Source organism: Manis pentadactyla, chromosome 10 (assembly GCF_030020395.1).
Source record: "Manis pentadactyla isolate mManPen7 chromosome 10, mManPen7.hap1, whole genome shotgun sequence".
Classification (NCBI taxonomy): domain Eukaryota; kingdom Metazoa; phylum Chordata; class Mammalia; order Pholidota; family Manidae; genus Manis; species Manis pentadactyla.
Window position 1 is genome coordinate 34,105,088 of NC_080028.1, and position 18,737 is coordinate 34,123,824.

At 38.5% G+C, this 18,737-nt stretch overlaps 1 long non-coding RNA gene across 1 annotated transcript; it reads left to right on the forward strand.

Moving 5' to 3' along the window:
* Positions 1-7: 7 nt before the first annotated feature.
* Positions 8-2,220, forward strand: LOC130679012 (uncharacterized). The gene is made up of 2 exons (XR_008992011.1): positions 8-1,222; positions 1,279-2,220. It is a non-coding gene; the product is annotated as an uncharacterized LOC130679012 (long non-coding RNA).
* The last annotated feature ends 16,517 nt before the right edge of the window (positions 2,221-18,737 follow it).

Below are 18,737 nucleotides of genomic sequence, written 5' to 3' on the forward strand. Positions count from 1 at the left end.
GAAACACTGTAAGCATGATAATTTCTTTAAAGAAATATTTTTCTTTAGCATAAATGAAAATAGCAGTTGACACAATGTCAAAATGCCCAGCCCTTCAATTTCAGAAGCACTAAGAGAAGCCAGCAATTAATTCTGAATTTGACCCAGTGGTGGAAATTACAGATGGAGAAGACACCATTCAGAAAAATTGGGCTCATTTGACTCTTCCTTTTTTAAGAATAAAGATGTGAACCTAGGTCTATCTGCCTTCAAAAATGAGCTCTAACTATACACTTGTATAGGAAGAAAGGAAGATCCCCACTTGTGTATAGAATGTGAAAATTACACGAGATGATGCATCAGAAGGATTTAGGTTTGAGTCCTGCCTGTGTGGCTAACAGACCTGTGACCTTGCCTACTTTGCTTCTCACTAAATTGGGAACAACAACAATGACCTTCTAAGGTTGTTGGGAAAATTAAGATAATAGTTGTGATGCTCTTGACATGTCCAGTGCCTATCAATGTTAGTTTTTATCTTCTTTCCTGAGAAATCATGTAGCCTGTATGATTAGCAATTAGATTAAACTATCTCCAGCTTCTTTGTGCAAATCATTTCTACAGGAAAATTGGGCTTATTTGATTCTACCATTTTTAAGAATAAAAAATTGCAGCAAAATAAAGGATGACTGAGACTTGGAGACAGAAATAGCAGCCTAATTCTGAGCACATATAAACACACATGTGCATGTGCGCACACACATCTGCTGTCCTAGATATTGTCCCTCGACTCAGTCCTAGGTTCTGTTTCTTTATTAGATCTCATTCCCAGATTACTGAAATGTCAGGCCTGGAATGATTCAAACTTTAGCCAGTATCAAAAATTCTAGAATGACAAGACAATGTCATGGTATTATGTTATGATGTTATATTTATGGCATAACTTAATTATAGGTACTAGCAAACAGGTGTGGAAAGTATTTGAAGAGAAGTTTCCCTGTCATACATATGAAAATACAATTTTAAAACTCCTCTTTAGTCAAGAATAAACTTGGGATGGTTGCCCTGACTCAGGTCACAGGGAGCCTCAGTTATACCTCAAGATCCAGTGTGATCCAAGAGACAGTATTTAGAGTATAAAGCCAGCAGGATAGTCTAAATATGGGATGATGACTGTCAGCCCGATTTGTATTCTCGGAGAACACAGTGCACATCATTTCAGAATTACAAACTTGTGAAATGGAACGTTTTAAAGAATTACAAACTTGTAATAAATAATACAAACTTGTAATAAAAAAGCAGAATACCTGCTAACTGCTTCAGGAATCGTAAACCACAATCTGAGGTAAATTGCCCAAGCAGCAATAATGAGATTTTTTATGGATGCTGAAGCAAAAAAACTTCTGAGCCTGTGTTTGCACTCAGTGATATGTATATTTTTGGGGACATTTCTGATGAGTTAGATCACATTTGCATGTCAGAGTTGCAGTTTTTGCATACAGCACAGGTGAGTTCACAGCTGATTTTTTAGACATTTATTGCAAGTATTATGTCACTTTATAACCACAGCTCTTTCAGCTGAAATCCAGTTTATACATATTCAGTGTACATTTCTCTTTTTCATTTAGGAGTCCCCCGAATTGGAATTGGAACTCTGTGTGTGTATGTGTGTGAGTAATTTTTAGCTAAATACAAAGAGAATGTCTTTCAATATATTTCATGTGACTAGGTACACTAAAGGCGCAGGAAAGGGTTACCTAGTGGAGGCTTGAGGCCAGGTAATGATGTGCTGCCAGGAAGCGTCAGTGTTTCAGTTTACGTGGTAATTCCATTTTCAGGTGGGGCACCAAAATGGGGATTGCTTTCCTAGTAAAAGGCTTGGATTATAGTTTCACTCATCAATAATGTGAGTACTGAATAATAAGAAATTGGTGATTTTGCCAGGAGTTGGGAGAAAATAAGCACCATTAGAAATGCAATGGACTGTTTTTAATGAGCAAGTTGAGCAAGTACATCATTACAGGTGGAAAACAAGGACCCTGATCTTCATAAGGTGGAAACATCATGAAACACAAGAGGAATCAGAAGGATGGGGATGATGCACAAAGAGAGAGGATACAGGCAGCATCTGCGTCCCAACAGAGACTGAGCTTTCCTCTGTGACACGCGCTCCACTGTGTACCATTCAGGGTAGTCTGTGTATTAAGTAGCCATTTAGTAAATATATATATTTAGTTAAGTATACATTTCTTGTCTCATAGCATGGATTCAGTCATTCTCAACTAATGTGTATTTCCATAAAAAACCCAAGGAGCAAGTCCCTTTGCCCAGACCAGGAACGAGCCTCATGTTAGGATATGCTCTATATTGCACGTTAATAACCAGATATGTGCCCCTAGCCACGTCCAGCATGCATTTTCTGGTAGCGTCAAGCAGTGTCTTCTGCATATTTGAAGGCTAAGTAAGAAAATGAACTACTGCTTTGCTATACCAAGGGTGAGATGTACCACAATCATGCTACTCTGTGTTACATAAGGAAAACCCTGGAGTCACTCTTGAGTCTGGTCCCTCCTTCATTCCTACCACAGGACAGTCTATCAAGCTCCATACGCTCCGCCTCAAAAGCGTGACCCAAATTGACCACTTCTTGCTAATTCTGCTGCCACCATCCCTGACCAGATGATCCTACAGCAGGCCCCCGAGTGGTCTCTTGAATTCTGCTATTGCCCCTATATTCTTTTTTCTTTATTGAGTCAAATTTTATTTTTCATTAAAACTTTAAAAATAAATTGTATATATATAAAGGATGCAACATGATGTTTTGATATAAATATAGTGAAATAATTACTACTCAAACTAATTAATTTATCCATCTCAGACTTTGCCAGTGTGTGTGTGTGTGTGTGTGTGTGTGTGTGTGTGTGTGTGTGTGTGTGTTGGTAAGAGCCCCTGCAATGGACTCTCTTAGCAAATGTCCAGTATACATTTTTTGTTTTTTCCCCACACAGCAACTGAAGTGATATTTTTAAAAATAACAATCATATTGTGTCACTTCTCTCAAAGTCTTCCAGCGGCTTTCCATTATAATTTCAGTGCACCTCGAACTCTTTGCTAGGGGCCCAGAAGGCTCTTGGTGTTCTGGCCCTGCCCCCCTCTCGTCAGCCCTTCTCCCTCCCTCCCTGACTCACTGCTGTGCAGCCACAGGGTCCTGCCCCTGTCTTGTGACATGGCATTCCCACTCCCTTCTTCAGATCTTTGTACTAGGGGTCTCCTCTGCCCTCACTGTACCCCTCCAAGACCTTCTTTACTTGACTGCCTTCACCTCAGTATTCTTGTCTCAGTGGAAATCTCACCTCCTCTGAAAATGGTTTTCCCACTTGCCACGTTGTAGCAGCCACAGACAGACAGCACACACACTCCCCTACCCCACTCCCTGGGTTTGTTGCCTGCATAGGAGTGGTTACTGTGAAAAGCTATTCTATGCGGTACATGCATTTGCGCACATACGTGATTGGTATCTATCATGCCTCTACCTCCTCAACAGAATATGAGCTTTGTGATGGCAGAGACTTTGTCTTCTTTACTACATTCCAGCACTGAAAACACATATGGGCACATAGTTTGATGTATGTGGCAGATAACCAGTAGCCTGAAAATACTTGAGTCATGTGTAGATCATATTTTATAAAGAGAGGAAATTTTAACTTCCTACAGATTCTTTCCTAGGGGGGGGCAGAGTATTTGTATGGAAGACATACTTTTATAAGTCATTGCTGTGGCCAGTGAGGCCTTGAGGACATCCTTAAGCAATAAAAATAGTTGCTAAGTTGCTATACATGAAGCAAAGAAGGATTCACTTTATTCCTCAAAGAAAGGAGAAGGAAATGAAGACAGAGAAGGCCTGAGAGAGAAGTGAGAAGACTGAAGGCTAAACGGTCCACAGCACTGCTCATCTTTCTGTGGTCTGCATATATCCATTTGGATTTGTGAAATGCTTGCTAGAAATGGTTTCAATGCAGAGAGCAGGGCAGAGGTCTATTTGACATCTGCATCAACAGAACGGGCCAAGACTTGGAAGTAGGAGTCGCCATGAGAAAATAAGTCTCTGAAAAGATAATGAAATCTAGAGAGAAGGTTCAGACTTTGCCAGGTCACAGAATTGGAATGAATCTAAATATACACTACTTCAAGCTCCCAGAGGCAAAGGGCCTCAAGTCCTACCTAAACTTCATTTACATTTCACATATGTTAATGCTAACACAAGGTCCACTACGTGCTTCCAATGGCCGATCATGAATTCTGCCACAATGTGAGCTTGCAGGCAGGTGTCTGTTTTCACAATGACACAGCCTGCTGCCACTCCTTAATGGGAGACCAGTGTCCTCTCATACTTATGAGCCAGTCATATATGTCTTTTGAGATGGTTAAAGTATGTGTTGGAGCACCCCTTCCCCCCCTCCCACAAACTGCCTTTTTTAATGCATGTTTAGAAACTGATATCTTTGGGTATTTCCAGAGTTAACAGTTTTGAAATATGTGTAATAAAAACTGTGAATATTTAGGAAAGCGGTTATTAGCTATAAGTTTAAAAAAGTATGTTTCAAAAGCCCTACTTGGTTCTGAAGGCCAGCGAATACATGCACATGCATATTGAAGTCTATGGAACATATTATATATATTTGATGGGTATTTCTGAGATTTTTTTTTCTGAGAATTTTTAAATTCATAAGACATAAAAAAGTCCAAGATCAAGGTGTCAGAGGTTTGGTTTCTTCTGAGGCCTCTCTCCCTGGACTTCTCACATGGGCTTTCCTCTCTGTGGGTCTGCGTCCAAATTCTCCCTTCATATAAGGACATCAGTCATATTGGATTAGGGCCCACCCTAGGGACCACATTTTAACTAAATTGTCTCTTTAAAGTCCTTTTCTGTAAGTACATTTACATTCTGAGGTACTGGGGGTCAGGGCTTCAATGTATGCATTTGGGTGGGGGGATACAGTTCAGCTCAGAACAGGTATGCAGGAGCTTCTCTTTAACCAAATGTTTCACCTTTTCACATGACTGAACTTGTTAAAACTGTCAATAAATCACCAAAAATATTTGGCTTGAGTTCAAAGTATCCTTCTGTCTGCCCAGTTGGCTGTGAAAAACCAGAATTATGGCCAGGCAACAGACAGATGGCTTCCTGAATTGAACTGACTCAAATCAAAAACACCAAAAACATATTCATTGTACAGTTTTGCTGTTTAGTTGTACTGCAGCTCTCCACTAAAAAGTGCACAATGTAATAACATACATATTGCCTATGTCAGCCATAATGAATAAACTTGACAGATTAAGTTTCAAATGTACATAAGGTCTTCATTTAGGAATTTTTATTTCTCTTTAAGGGAAACATGAATTTTGAGGTCATTCCTATGTTGTGGAAAGCATCATTATTTTACTAAATAACAGATTCAGAGCATTCAATGTTTTTGCCTTCACGAATGCTGTGAAATCCTGACACCCTGAGTGTAACTCCGGGGAAAGGATATCCTGGGGCAAAATACCTCTAAAACCGAAATCAGTCAGAGGGAGAAATAAAGTTTAAAACCCGTTTATTGCTTACAAACTGCAGTCTGGGGCTCTCTCTCTCTCCTACTCCAGCAGAAGCAAGCAAGCCCTCCCCCTCACCTCTCAGGTTCAGAGAAGCCCTTGGTTGCCCAGGTAATCACCCATTGATATGGAGATGAACTATTTTGCACCCCTGAGGAATGCCTGTTGATATGCAGACTGCACTAAAGCCAGGCTAGATATTCTGGAAATATTACAACTTTACCCACACTGAGTGATACTTATTTCTACTGATGTGCACAGCTGCAATGGTGAGAAAATAGAAAAAAAAATCCCACTGTTCAAGAGATTTTGAATATTTCAAGAGCACTCCCTTCTGGTTGGAATTCCCATGCCAGGATTTACTTTGTAATGTTAAGCTGATAAAAGATGAATTTGTCATTATGATATGGAAATTAATTTGCCATGACTGAATTGTTCCTACCACTTGAGGGTTTCTCAAAAGAGAATAATGGGGACTCTCTTGTCCCCTCCTGGCGTGAGCTGGGAGCTCTGTCCTTTCACTTTTATCTCTAAATAAAAGCCTGTACCTCGCTCTCCTAAAAAAAAAAAAAAAAAAAAAAGAGAGAATACTGAAAACCAGAATCTAATCATTAAGTGCCAGCTTCAAGTATCTTTTCAATGGGAATTTTATTCGTAGGCACAACAAATTGGACAATCAATGAATAATAGGAGCTACTTATCTCTTATTAGAGGCTGAGAACTTTGTATCCTGTGCACTGAGGAGGATTCATGTCAATATGATTTCCATGAGTTTTGAGGTTTCTTAGACAGTGTTCCTTAGAAGTATGGTTGGCTCACAAACCATACATATAAGGTGAGATAGTCTTCCTTTACCAGAAATCTCTATGACATATGGGTCTTCCCTAAGGTACTTTATATACCTCGTGTCTTCAAGTGTGGTTACTAGGTATATATGCCTTACTTGGCCTTTTTAGCTTGAGCTCAGAGAGGCAGGGACTTTTCCTTATTCACCAGTCGGTCAAACCCTGGGCATTACAATATCCCCCCAGAGCACTTGTGTGCTCTTCCTGTGTGGCTGTTAGCCTACTGTTTTATGATTTCCCCTACATAAATACTCATCTATTCTACTATCCTGCAAACTCCTGAGGGCAAACTTGCTCACCCTTGTGTAGTGCCTACTCCTGGGACCACAGCTATCATTGGCTGAGCACTTACTGCTAAATACTTTCTCCTCAGCAGCTGGAAGATACATTATTCTTTTCAATGTACAGATAAGGAAAGGAAAGTTTAGGAAGGGTTACAACTTTGCCCAAGGCTATACAGCTAGTACTTTGTTTCTGAAGAGCAGTACTGGTTTTGAACAGCATATTTCTAGAATTACATGCCCTAGGGACTACCTTTGTTGACTTGTCTTTGAGAATCATAGAAACTTTTAGAAGTTACTGGTTCTAAGTAATTCTGTTTTGCCACTATTGCCAACAAAATAGCTGGTTTGCCAGTTAATTACGTCAAGATTTTATTTTATCAGATGGCAAGAAGAAGAATATGAAAAGGAAACTGATGGATAACTGGGATTTTTGTTGTTGTTGTTCTTTTCTTTCATATCAAGCAAAGCACTAGTCCTGTAGTACCAGATATATAGGATTTTTATAGAAATTTCTGGAAAGAGGGAGACTACAAAACTCCAGGACATGATGATCTCCAAGTGGTGCAAAACAGTAAATCCAGTCAAGTGCTGCTCTCAGTCCTTCCCTTCTTTGAGATGGTGCTGGCCTCTCGGATTAAGGACAGGGGTGTGGTGGGGCAACTCTGCATGGAAGCAACCATTCCCCCCATCCCCCATCCCCATGCACAGCATGTCACCCAGATTTTCAGCAAAAGATCACAGAGCTTTTAACTCCCACACCCATGGACACTTGGAGAAATCTAAGTAAATAAAGAGTAAGTTAAAAGTAATACTGTCTTGTGCTTCAAAAACATCCACAAATTGTTCTGGAAGAAAAAAGAAAAACAGAGCCACTGAAGTTGGGAAAGATCTGGGGACAGACAGATTTCCATCAGTCTACAGGCCTTGCCCCACTGAAATAGGCTTGGCCAAAAGGAGGACTTTGAGGCCAGGGGAATGGAGTGGAGACACGTACATGCTTCCCTGTGCCTCTAACAGGGAAATCAGGGCGTGCTGAGGACTGCAGCCCATAGGAAATAGACTGTTTCCTCAGGAAACAGCAACTGGCTCTCTTTACTATGAAATGATAATTGCCAGAGGTTCAAATGTTGCCTTATTTTAGGAAGAGAAAGTATAAAGAAAATGTCTTTTTTTTTTGCCAAGCCAAAAGCACATTGTACTTAACAGTGTTCTTTTTGTGCTCTGTGCATCCTGTATTTCATTGTTCTCACTCTTTAGCTTCAGCTTAACAGAAACTCAGAACTTCTAAATTTCTATCTGCAGTGCTGATCATTCCCCTAAGATCCAGATTCCTATATTTAACAGACTACCTGACTTGTCCATCAAGATCTCTCACCAGTAGCATAAACTCAGGTCCAACAGAGAATCCCTCATTAGCTACCCAAACCAGCTCTTCCTCCTGACTTGCGCACTCATGGTAACTTTTCCACCAGTATGAGTCAGGCCGACAACCGAGGCCTCATCTTTTACTCATCTCTCTTTTTCACCCTGACATCCCATCAGTTCCCAAGACTCTTTGTTCTGCTTCCACCAGGGCTCCATTTTTTTTTGAGCTGAGTGACCTTGGGTGAGTCATTTAACCCCTTTGGGCCTCAGATTCCTACTCTCTAAACAGAGGATACTACTAATTACCCCCTTGGATTAACTCCTTCTTGTGAGGAGTCAGTGATGCATGGATAGTATGCAGTGCTTTGCTTAGTCTTTAGAACAAAGGAAGAATTCAATAATTTTCTTTTCTCTTTTCACAATCCTCTGCTAAATCTGACCCTGCTGTTTCTTAGCTATATCAATTTAGTGTTTCCTATGAGTCTGCCTTCGTTTTCTTTCTCCATATTCAGATCGGTCCTAATTCTATGGATGAATATAGCCCAATATCATCTTTCATTATTTCATATTACCTGAGGATGTAGCCCAAGCCACTTTGCCTGGTAATAAAGACACCAGTATGCCCTTTGGATTTTCTTTCTTTTGACTCTACTTCATGACTCTCATAAATCAGTCAAATGGAATTTCATGCTCTTTTAAAAGTCTTTGTTGCAGCTATCTCCTTTCCCTGGTAGTTCCTTTCTTGCATCTCTGTGTATTTGAATTTTACTCAATTAATTTTCTGTGCTTTTAGTGTATTTTTAGTGTATATCTTGCTAAATAATGAGCTCTTTAAGAATAGAGACTATCTTTTGCTCATCTTTATATTCTTAATGTTGGTAGTATTCCTGACATGGAGTAATATATACATGAATGTTTGCTGAGTAAATGGATAAAAAGAATGGACAAACTTCTTTGTATTCCCAAAACGCTTGAAAGAATTAATTTTGGTCATTTGTATTTCCACTGACACCACTCCCAAAATTACTGCCAGAAAAAAAAATTGGTGTCTTCTTACTAGAAATGAAAACTAGGAAATTATTCAGTATATTTATTTGATGGTTTGATTTTCATCCAAAATGTTTTCTTTCCTGGGTTTAATAAAATAAGTGCAAATCTGAAGCTTTGGCTATGAGCCACAGTTGATTTTGAAATTATTCATAAAATTTTGTATATTCTAAGAACTGATGAAATAAATGTGGCTGAAGTGCTGTGAGTACTAGGACGAGGAGAGAGGGGAGGTGAGAGTAGTTGTGAGGTTGTGTGAGATTGCAGCAGGGAGACCAGTGAAAAGACTATTGCAGTAGAACAGGAGAGATAGAAATGACTAAGGTGGTGGGTACAGAGATAGAGAGAAAGAGAATTCAATATGCATTTTGGAAGAAAAAATCAATGGATTTGCTAATATCTGCAGGGAGTAATAAAAAAGAGGAATCATGATGTCTAGATTTCTAGTTTGAGAGATTAGAGGTCCTATAACAAAAAATAAGCACCAGAGATGATGGTGTTATAATGAAAAACAAGACATAATACAGATAAAACAGATGAAATATTTTTAAAATTTCATGGGAATAAATTTGAAAATTAAGGTAAAATTTAAAATAGTTTAGAAAAATATAAATTATCAAAAGAGACTGAAGAGAAACAGTAGGCTAATAACCATTAAATAAATGCATTATCTTTCTGAGGTAAGTCTGATATCTTACTCCAACCCAATACTTCAGTCTGTTTTATAGGCTACTTTTGTCAAATCTCCAATGAATATATCATTTATACCTTGTAAAAATCATTCTAGACATAGTAAAAGAGGAGAAATACTAATTTATGAGGCTGGTATTATCCTGAAACAAAATCAGGTAAGTACTGGGTAAGAAAAGATTGTTATGGTCCTGCCTCGCATATAAACATAGCAAACATCCTGAAGAAAATAGAAGGAAATTGAATTGAGTGCATTAAAAAATCATTGTGAACAAATACAGTTTATCCACATAAGTTTGGATGGTTAATACATTGATATGTCTTTTAATGTAATTTCCAATTAAGTAAATTAAAGGAGAAAAACCATATAGATCACTTCAATAGATGCAGAAAAAGCATTTAATAAAGTTCAATACCTAAAATGCTATAAACAAAACAGGGTGCTGCCTCCACTCTTGTCCCAGCCTCCACTGTATTTTCAACCTGTAGCTAAGGTGTTTTGTGTAGAAGCCATTAAAATTACAGTAGTCCCCCCTTATCTACTGGGGATACATTCCAAGACCCCCACTGGATGTCTGAAACCATGGATAGTATTGAACCCTACATACACTATATATTTTTTCTATACTTACATACCTATGATAAAGTTCAATTTATAAATTAGGCACAGTAAGAGATTAACAGTATCACTAATTATAAAATGGAACAGATATAATAATGTACTGTAATAAAGTTATGTGAATGGTCTTTCAAAATATCATTGTGTACTGTACTCACCTCTCTTCTTGTTATGATGTGAGATGATGAAATGCCTATGTGAAGAGATGAAGTGGGGGAAGGACACAGGCATTGTGACATAGAGTTAGGCTACTGCTGACCATCTGATCTCTGTTTCCGTACTGCTGTTGACTGTGGGTAACTGAAACAACAGAAAGTGAAACCAGAGATCAGGGAGGACTACTTTATATCATTTCCTTGCTTTGAACCTTTCAATTTCTTATCACATTTAGCAGAAATCCTCAAGATTCTTGCTATCACCTAAGAGGCCCTGCAGGTGGTGGCCTCTGGCGAACTTTCCAGCCTCACCTGACTATATTAATATGCTCTCACCTCAGGCCATTAGCACTTCCATTTCCCTTGCCTAGAAGGCAAGTTTTTATGATCGATCTCTGAATGATTTGTCCCTCCTTCATTCAGGCATCTGCTCAAATATCTCTTCAAATACACCTTTCAGTCTTATATAAAATAAGTTACATCTTTCATTTTACATAAAATAACTATTCCCTCTCTGACTCCCAAATCCTTTGACTTACGCAGCTTTGTTTTTGCAGGGAGGTGAGGGGATAACATTTATCACTATTTGATATTCTACTATATGTTTTGTTGTTCTTTCTTTTATAGCCTCCATGAAGATGAGAACCTTCCGCCACCCTACTCCTGGAGTATCTTTTCCCTGCCTAATGTACTTAAAACAAGTATAGTACTTAAAACAGTATGGTAAGGTAGAAAGACATGTTCATTAAATTGAATGAAAGATGCATGAATGAACTGCTCTTAGAATTATTTGTTGTGAAGATTGAGTAAGATAATATATGGTACATGTTCAAAGAAAGTTCCTTTATAAAAAGATTAAATGAGACTGTAGTGAATTTTAAAACATTGCCCAGGGCCAGCCCTATATTTATATTATATATGCACATACTGGCATCCATACCATGTAAGACTTATTAAATTTTCAAGACTTTACAAAATAGGACATTATTTTTAGATTTTTCTCTAACCCATTACAATGAAGTAAAATGTTAAGTCTTATGAACTTGTTATTTTGAAAGAAAATGTTTTCTTATGGCAAAGAGGATAATATCAGGATAAAAGCAAGCCATCAGTGTACTAACTAATTATATTGGTATTTTCTTAAACAACTGAAAAATCATGGCCTTGAGTTTTTAAATTATTCTAGATGTAAGAAATCTCAGGAGACCTTTTTCCTTATTTTTGTACCATAATTTATTATAAGGTATTTTACTAGGCCTGTGAGGCTATCAACATGTGAGTTTTAAACCCTTGAGAAATGTATAAACTGAGAGGGGAGATATGTCATTATTATGTAGAGTAGAAAATCATACGTACCCCAAGTGGTTAGAGATGAAATGCCTTGGGAGTTCAGACTGGGTGGACACATTTCCTGGTGGGAGGGTGGAGTGGGGGTGTCATTGCAGTCATTTGGAAAAGGTAAGTTGTTTAGTCAGCTGGAGTTAATATAAGGCAAATAACTAACTGGGGTGTCAGGACAGGAATCACTATTCCGATTTCTTTAAGTGAACCAGTGTACAGTTGGAATAAGAATCACCGTGTCCAACCTCTCTGAAATCTTTGGCAAAGCAGGTCAAATAAAGAGACACTTCAAGTGTGGGCTGACCCAGGAAGGCCAGCTAGACCCAGGCATGGAGCACCCGGAGGAACTACACCAAACCAAAGGTTATAGGTGAAAGTCCAGAGAAGGTTAACGGCTTAATGTCTTCATAGCACACAAGACAGAAGTCTAAGAATTTTAACTGTAATTCAGGTATGATCACAGTGAGTGGTACTGCAAGGGAATGTGCTCTGGCTACAGACTTTATTATTATTAATAAGTATTGCATTTGATTACAAAACTTTTCAAAGGGCATTAAAGAAGTTGGCAACAGAGCCAAAATTAGAAAGAACTCTTGGTTCTTAGTCCTATGTTTAGACATATTTAGTCATAAGGTTTTTTTTACAAACTGTGATACTCATGAAGTTGAATTGTTTTCCAAATTTTAAAACAAACCATCTTGGATGGATAGACTCAGACCATAATAATAACAGCTACCATGTCCTCAATACCTACTTTGTTCCAGGCACTATTTAGCACTACACAAATATTATTTTTAACCCTTCTAACAGTGCAAAGTAGGCATTCCAGTCCACGTTTTTCTTGGATGAGAAAGTGGAGGATTAACGCTTTTGTCTAATTAATCACATGCTTTGTGAACCAGAATTTGTGCCCCAGTAGATATGCTACCAAGCATATGCTATCAAGTTGGTCAATACAATTACTGAGATCCAACTATGCTGAAAGCGCTTGAAGTCACACATACACTGGCAAACCTTTTGCTGCATTGCAGGTGCCACAGCTCTTTGGCTTAGCACCTTACCTAACAGGTCTGTAAGCTGTATAAGGTGAGAGGCTGTGCTGTCTACCTGGGCCTACCCACACTTGGATTTGGCTTCCAAAACAGTCTTCTCCACCTGTTATGCTAAGCAAGGAAAGAGCAGTGCTATTGCATGTTATGCTCAACCAGACCTACAGGCGATGCCCAGTGGTATTCACAGTAAGAACTAACATTAATTGTTGGCCGTATGTCAGTATTGCTCCAAGGGATTTTGCATTTAATCTTTATAAGAACTTTGTGGAGTAGGTATTAATATTCCCTCCCTTTACACGTGAGGACACTGAAGTACAGAGACATCTAGTTACCGTACATCTGGTAAGTAGAGTGGCATTTAAATCAATAGCCCAGTTCTAGAGACTGGGCTACGAATCCCTCTGCTCTACTCTTAAAAGAAGTCTAGGTGAAGGCAGTGAGGCTGCTCAAGGATAAATCATTTTTAAGGGGGCCAGATAGACCCTGATGCTCTGATGCCTGATACAAGCAGAAGTTTTACGTCCCTTGCTTCCCTTTCCTGTATTGTCTTCAAATTTAAAAATAATGCAAATAACACATTTCCTTGTAAATATACATCATTACAAAGGTACCTAAAGAGATGATGTTCTTTCTACCTCCCCTGTGCCTCATTGTCTACTGTCCACCTTACCCAGAGGTGGGGCTCCATTCAGAACTTCCTCTAGAAATACACGTATGTCCTTAATCAGTTATGCACTTTGATTTCTCCCTTGGTGTGCGTGCATGAACGTCAGTGCATTCATACCAAGTGCGTACAATGGGACTTGCTTTCTGCGAGAGCCCCAGCCTACCTTGGGGCTCTTTCCCTGTAGGTATATTTTCACCTTCCTCATTCCTTGTGACTACTCTGCATATGCAAATAAAGATGTACCATAATTTACTGAGCTATATATATAGCTTGGTTAATATGTTTTTATATTCATTAAATAAAATATTAAAAGTTTATATATCAAATATATTGAAATATATATTTACTTCTATGTTTTAATGTATTTATTCATTTAACATATTCTACATATATTATTTTTAGATTATATACATTTTTTGTTATTTCGGAGGATGCTGAGATAAATATACTTGTATAATTTGTGTGTGTGTGTGTGTGTGTGTGTGTGTGTGTGTGTGTGTGTGTGTGTATGAATTGTTCTTTTGAATACTTAGGAGTAGAACTGCTGGGTCTAAGAAAACAATTGCGTGTTTTCATTGAAACCACTAATTGCCCACCACGTAAGCAGTAGCAATTTAATGTAACCCAATCTTGCCTAAATGCCTATTTCCCCATCTCTCAGCACTTGATTTTAACTATTTTAAAATTTTGCTTGTTTGATGGCCAATAATAAATATTTTTGCATGATTTTTTTTTACCAAGCTGCCTATCTTTTCATATGTTATTTATTGGTTGTTTCTTTATCTTCTTTCCATCTTTTCATTGTATCTTTTGCCCATTTTTCTGTTGGTTTGTTTATTCTTATTCATAGAGCCATTTATATTTTCTAGATAGTAAATGTGTATTTATTAATACATTGCTAATATTTCTCCCCATCAGTTGCTGGTCTTTTTTTTTTTCTGCTGAATTGAGGTATAGATGACAACTAAAATCGTGCAATATTTAAAGTGTATTTTAATTTTGTATATCTATAAACACATACTTTTCCATCCAGTATTTTTTAGGGTTAAATCCATCAATGTTTTAAGATGTTGGGTCCTTTGTTGCTTAGAAGAATCTTCAGTGTGCAAAATTATTTTTAAAAATTCCAACATGTTCTTCCAATATTTTTTATAATTCAGTTTCTTCTCCCATTTGCAGACAGATTTTTAAAAAATGAGGTCAAGAGCAGTCTCCCATAGCCTTATACAAATGTAAGAAACCAACGCAAGCATCATTTCTAACCTCAGCATTTAGGAGTTCGTGGTGGTGTTGAGGATCTCAATTTACCTGCATAGGGAGGGTCCCTCTTCTGCCGCAGGCACAGAGTTTAGCTATTCTAAGCTCACCAAGTATGTGGATTAGTTTTTCTCATGTTATTTGAGCATTACAGTGTGCCATGACTGAAATACTTTCCAGTAGAAATTGTTCTCTTTTGATCTGGGAGTCGTGGGAAGGATCATGTCTCAGGACAGCTATCATGGTTAAAATCTGATGGGTTCATGGAAATGACTTGACTAATGATTTCAAGGAGAAAATGGACCCACATATGGAGGCTGGTGGGGGAATTCCACAGACTGTTAGCACCGGAAGAAATCTGGTTCAATGTCTATAATTCTATGTGTCTGTATGTGTTTAATGACAAATGAGGAAACTGAGGTGCAAAAGCATCATTTGTCTAAGATCACCCAGCCAGAAGGACAATGATAAAACTGATGAACAGAAAACCTTGCTAGGCTTAGCAACAAACTGCGGCTTGCTGTGCCGACCTTTCAGCATTTCTAACATTTGGGAAAAATTTCAATCTTTGAGGTTGTTGAGAATCCCATCCCAAAATATGAAAGAATAAGTATAACCCTGTAAATACTCCCTCTAACTCATTTGTGAAAGGAAAGTCCTCATTTTCCCCACACCCTGGAGGACCTCAGAGCTGTGAGGTTTTAGCTTACATTCAGATTGTATTGCTTTTTTCCCCTCATTTTCAAAATACTTTATCCTGCATGATCTCATTTGATTCTCACTTGAATTTGCCTCAATAAAGTTAAAACTAGCAAACGTCCTGCTGGCTTTTGGGTATCACCAGAACATATGATCACCACATACTACATTGTTTTTTCACCATCCCACCTTAGACTTCTAATAACGAGTAATTTTCTTTCTTAGGGCAGGTTGTTGGTTTGCTCAGTAAAACACTAAGGCAGTGCCTGGCACCCTGTAGGAAATCAAACCAAAAAAAAATGCCCTTTTATAAATGTGTGTATTTCTTTATTTATGAGAATAGGTTATATTTTTACAAAAGGATATACTGAAAAGTCACAAAGAACCCTGTCACCACTCCCACAGGGATACATAAGCACCTAGCAGCTGATTTAGAAATATAGAGTGTGTCTGGCTGTTTTCTTTCTAGTTCCATGATCCAGGTATCAGTCAGGGTCTCTGTACCTGGCAGCCCTATTCTGGCTTTTGGGAGCTAATCAAAGGTGTGCTTAATAAAGTGCTTTCCACACTTGAAAATAAGGAAATTCACAACCCACAATAAGAACCATACTTTTAAGTAACACATGCATTCCAAGAAATGATTCTTATCCTTGCTATATGAGCTATACCCTAATGTTCCCGTTGTGTTTCTGTTTGTAGCAGCCCACTAAACAAGCACATATATATTTTATCTCCCCAACTCAATTCAATTTAAGAATATTTCTTATTTTTCTTGTTGTAAAAGTTATAGAGACTTTTGGTTAAATGTGGGACTAAATACTTAGTTTGCAGGAGTTTCTTGGTAGCCTTGCTCTCCCAACCCCTATCATGATAAAGAAATTTAAATAAAAGGGCAAAATCACAAGGACTGAGAGGAGAAAATAGCAACATGCTTTTAAAAGCCCGGCAGTAGATGGGCAAGTGATAACAGACTTAGCTGAAGCCATTCCTTGGGAAAAGCACAGAAGCCCAATGTCTCCTGCTACAGAATCTCAATGACACCAAAAACGGAGATCCGGGTGGCCACCAAAACCAGGGCTAAAACCTGGGCCCCCTTCACAAGGAGGGGAGTCAGCAGTGCATTTGTCCAGAGCGTGTGCCTTTCCATCCAGGAATTTTCTACCTGGGGTGAGGGAGGTGGAGTAGACTCTTACACCCAGAGATGGCCACGGAACCTCTGCTTTCCACGCCACCTCTCCTTCCTGCCTGTCCCACAGCTGTTTCCCAGGGAGGAGAGTCCCTCTGGGGGATCTGGAGGGCTGTCTCCTCAGCTTTGCGCCTTTCTGCATGCATTTCGCTACAGCCTCCTCTGCCAAGCTTCATTGGCAGCGCCTTCCCCCACTTTCGGTCCCTCTGAAATGGGTAGAGAGCTTTTGTTAGCTAATGGCTTTTCTTGTTTGCTTTGTGTGTTTTAAGCCTTTGTTATTATTATCATCAGTAGTTTTCATTTAATGAGGGTTTAGAAAAGAGATCAGGTAAGAGCATGTGCTCATGCTGAACAGGAATTCGCAGATAAATTTTTGTTGGTTAATATCTGTACATCCAAATGAATATACAGGCAAGTTGCAAAGCACAAAGATAACCCACCTCCTAATCTTGGAATTAGGACATCGATAAATCTGATGACGCACCTCCTCAACTGCACCTCCCTCCTTTTTCCCAGAGGGTGCCGCTGTCCTGGGTTGTGTGTTTACTGCGCATCTGCTCTCTTTGACAGCTTTATCACACCGTGTATACTTGCTTGCTAGTTAGGATTTTTTTTAAGTATCATTGATATACAATCTTATGTTGGTTTCAAATATACAGCACAGTGGTTCAACTTTCACCCATATTATCAAGTCCTCACCCTCTCCAGTGCAGTCACTGTCCATTAATGTAGTAAAATGTTACAGAATCATTAACTACATTCTCTGTGCTGTACTACTGACCCTGTGACCAACCGATATTGTGGTTGAGAATTATTGTGCCCCTTAAACCCTTTTGCCCTACCCAACCCCTCCCCCTTTGTAAATACTAGTCCCTTCTCAGTGTCTATGAGTCTACTACTATTTTGTTCCTTCTCTTTTTCTTTGTTTTTATACTCCACAAATGAAGAAAATCATTTGGTATTTGTCTTTCTCGGCCTGGCTTATTTCACTGAGCCTAATACCCTCTGATCCATTCATGTTGTTGCAAATGGCAGGATTTCTTTTCTTTTAATGGCTGAATAATATTCCATTGTGTATATGCACCACATCTTCTTTATCCATTGATCTACTAATGGACACTTAGGTTGCTTCCATATCTTGGCTATTGCAAATAGGTCTGCAATAAACATGGGAATCCACATGTCTTTTCAAACAGGGATCTTGTTTTCTTCACATGAGTTCCTAGGAGTGGAATTCCTGGGTCAAATGTTATTTCTAGTTTCAGTTTTTTGAGGAACCTCCATATAGCTTTCCACAATGGTTGCACCAATTTACATTCCCATAACAGTGTAAGAGGGCTTGTTAGGAGGTTTTATAAACATCGAATCATATATAATCTTTTGTGACTTGTCTTTATTTAGCATTTTTTTCTAAAATAATCTCTGTTGATGTGATGATACCTCTTTTATTTTTGCTGCTGTTGTAGTGTGGATATGCTGCCATTTATTTAGTTATTTCCCCGACAGTGGGTCATCCCCAATATTTCTTTTTTCTTTTTTCTTTCTTTTTAAATTTATGAATAGTGTTTTTGTGAACAGTCTTCTGCATGCTATCTGATACAGATATGCCAGAACTCCTCTGGTTTAGGAATTGTTGTAGGATATGCATGTGTTCAGCCTTACATGATAATGCCACATTGTTTTCCACAAATTTGTTTGCCAATTTACACTTCTGAAAACAAGTTCTCATTTTTGCACATTCTTGATAAATCTTTGCATTGTCAGACTTTAAATTTTTTCCTATTCTCCAAGTATAAAATGGTTTTCCACAGATTGTAACTGTACAGCTATATGCATTTTCACAAAATGAACACATGGATCAAGAAATAAGCACCCAGTGATGCCCTCCTTCCGCAGTGATCCTTTCAATTTACTCCATCCCTAAAGAACCCCTATCCCAACTTCTAACAGCATAGGTTA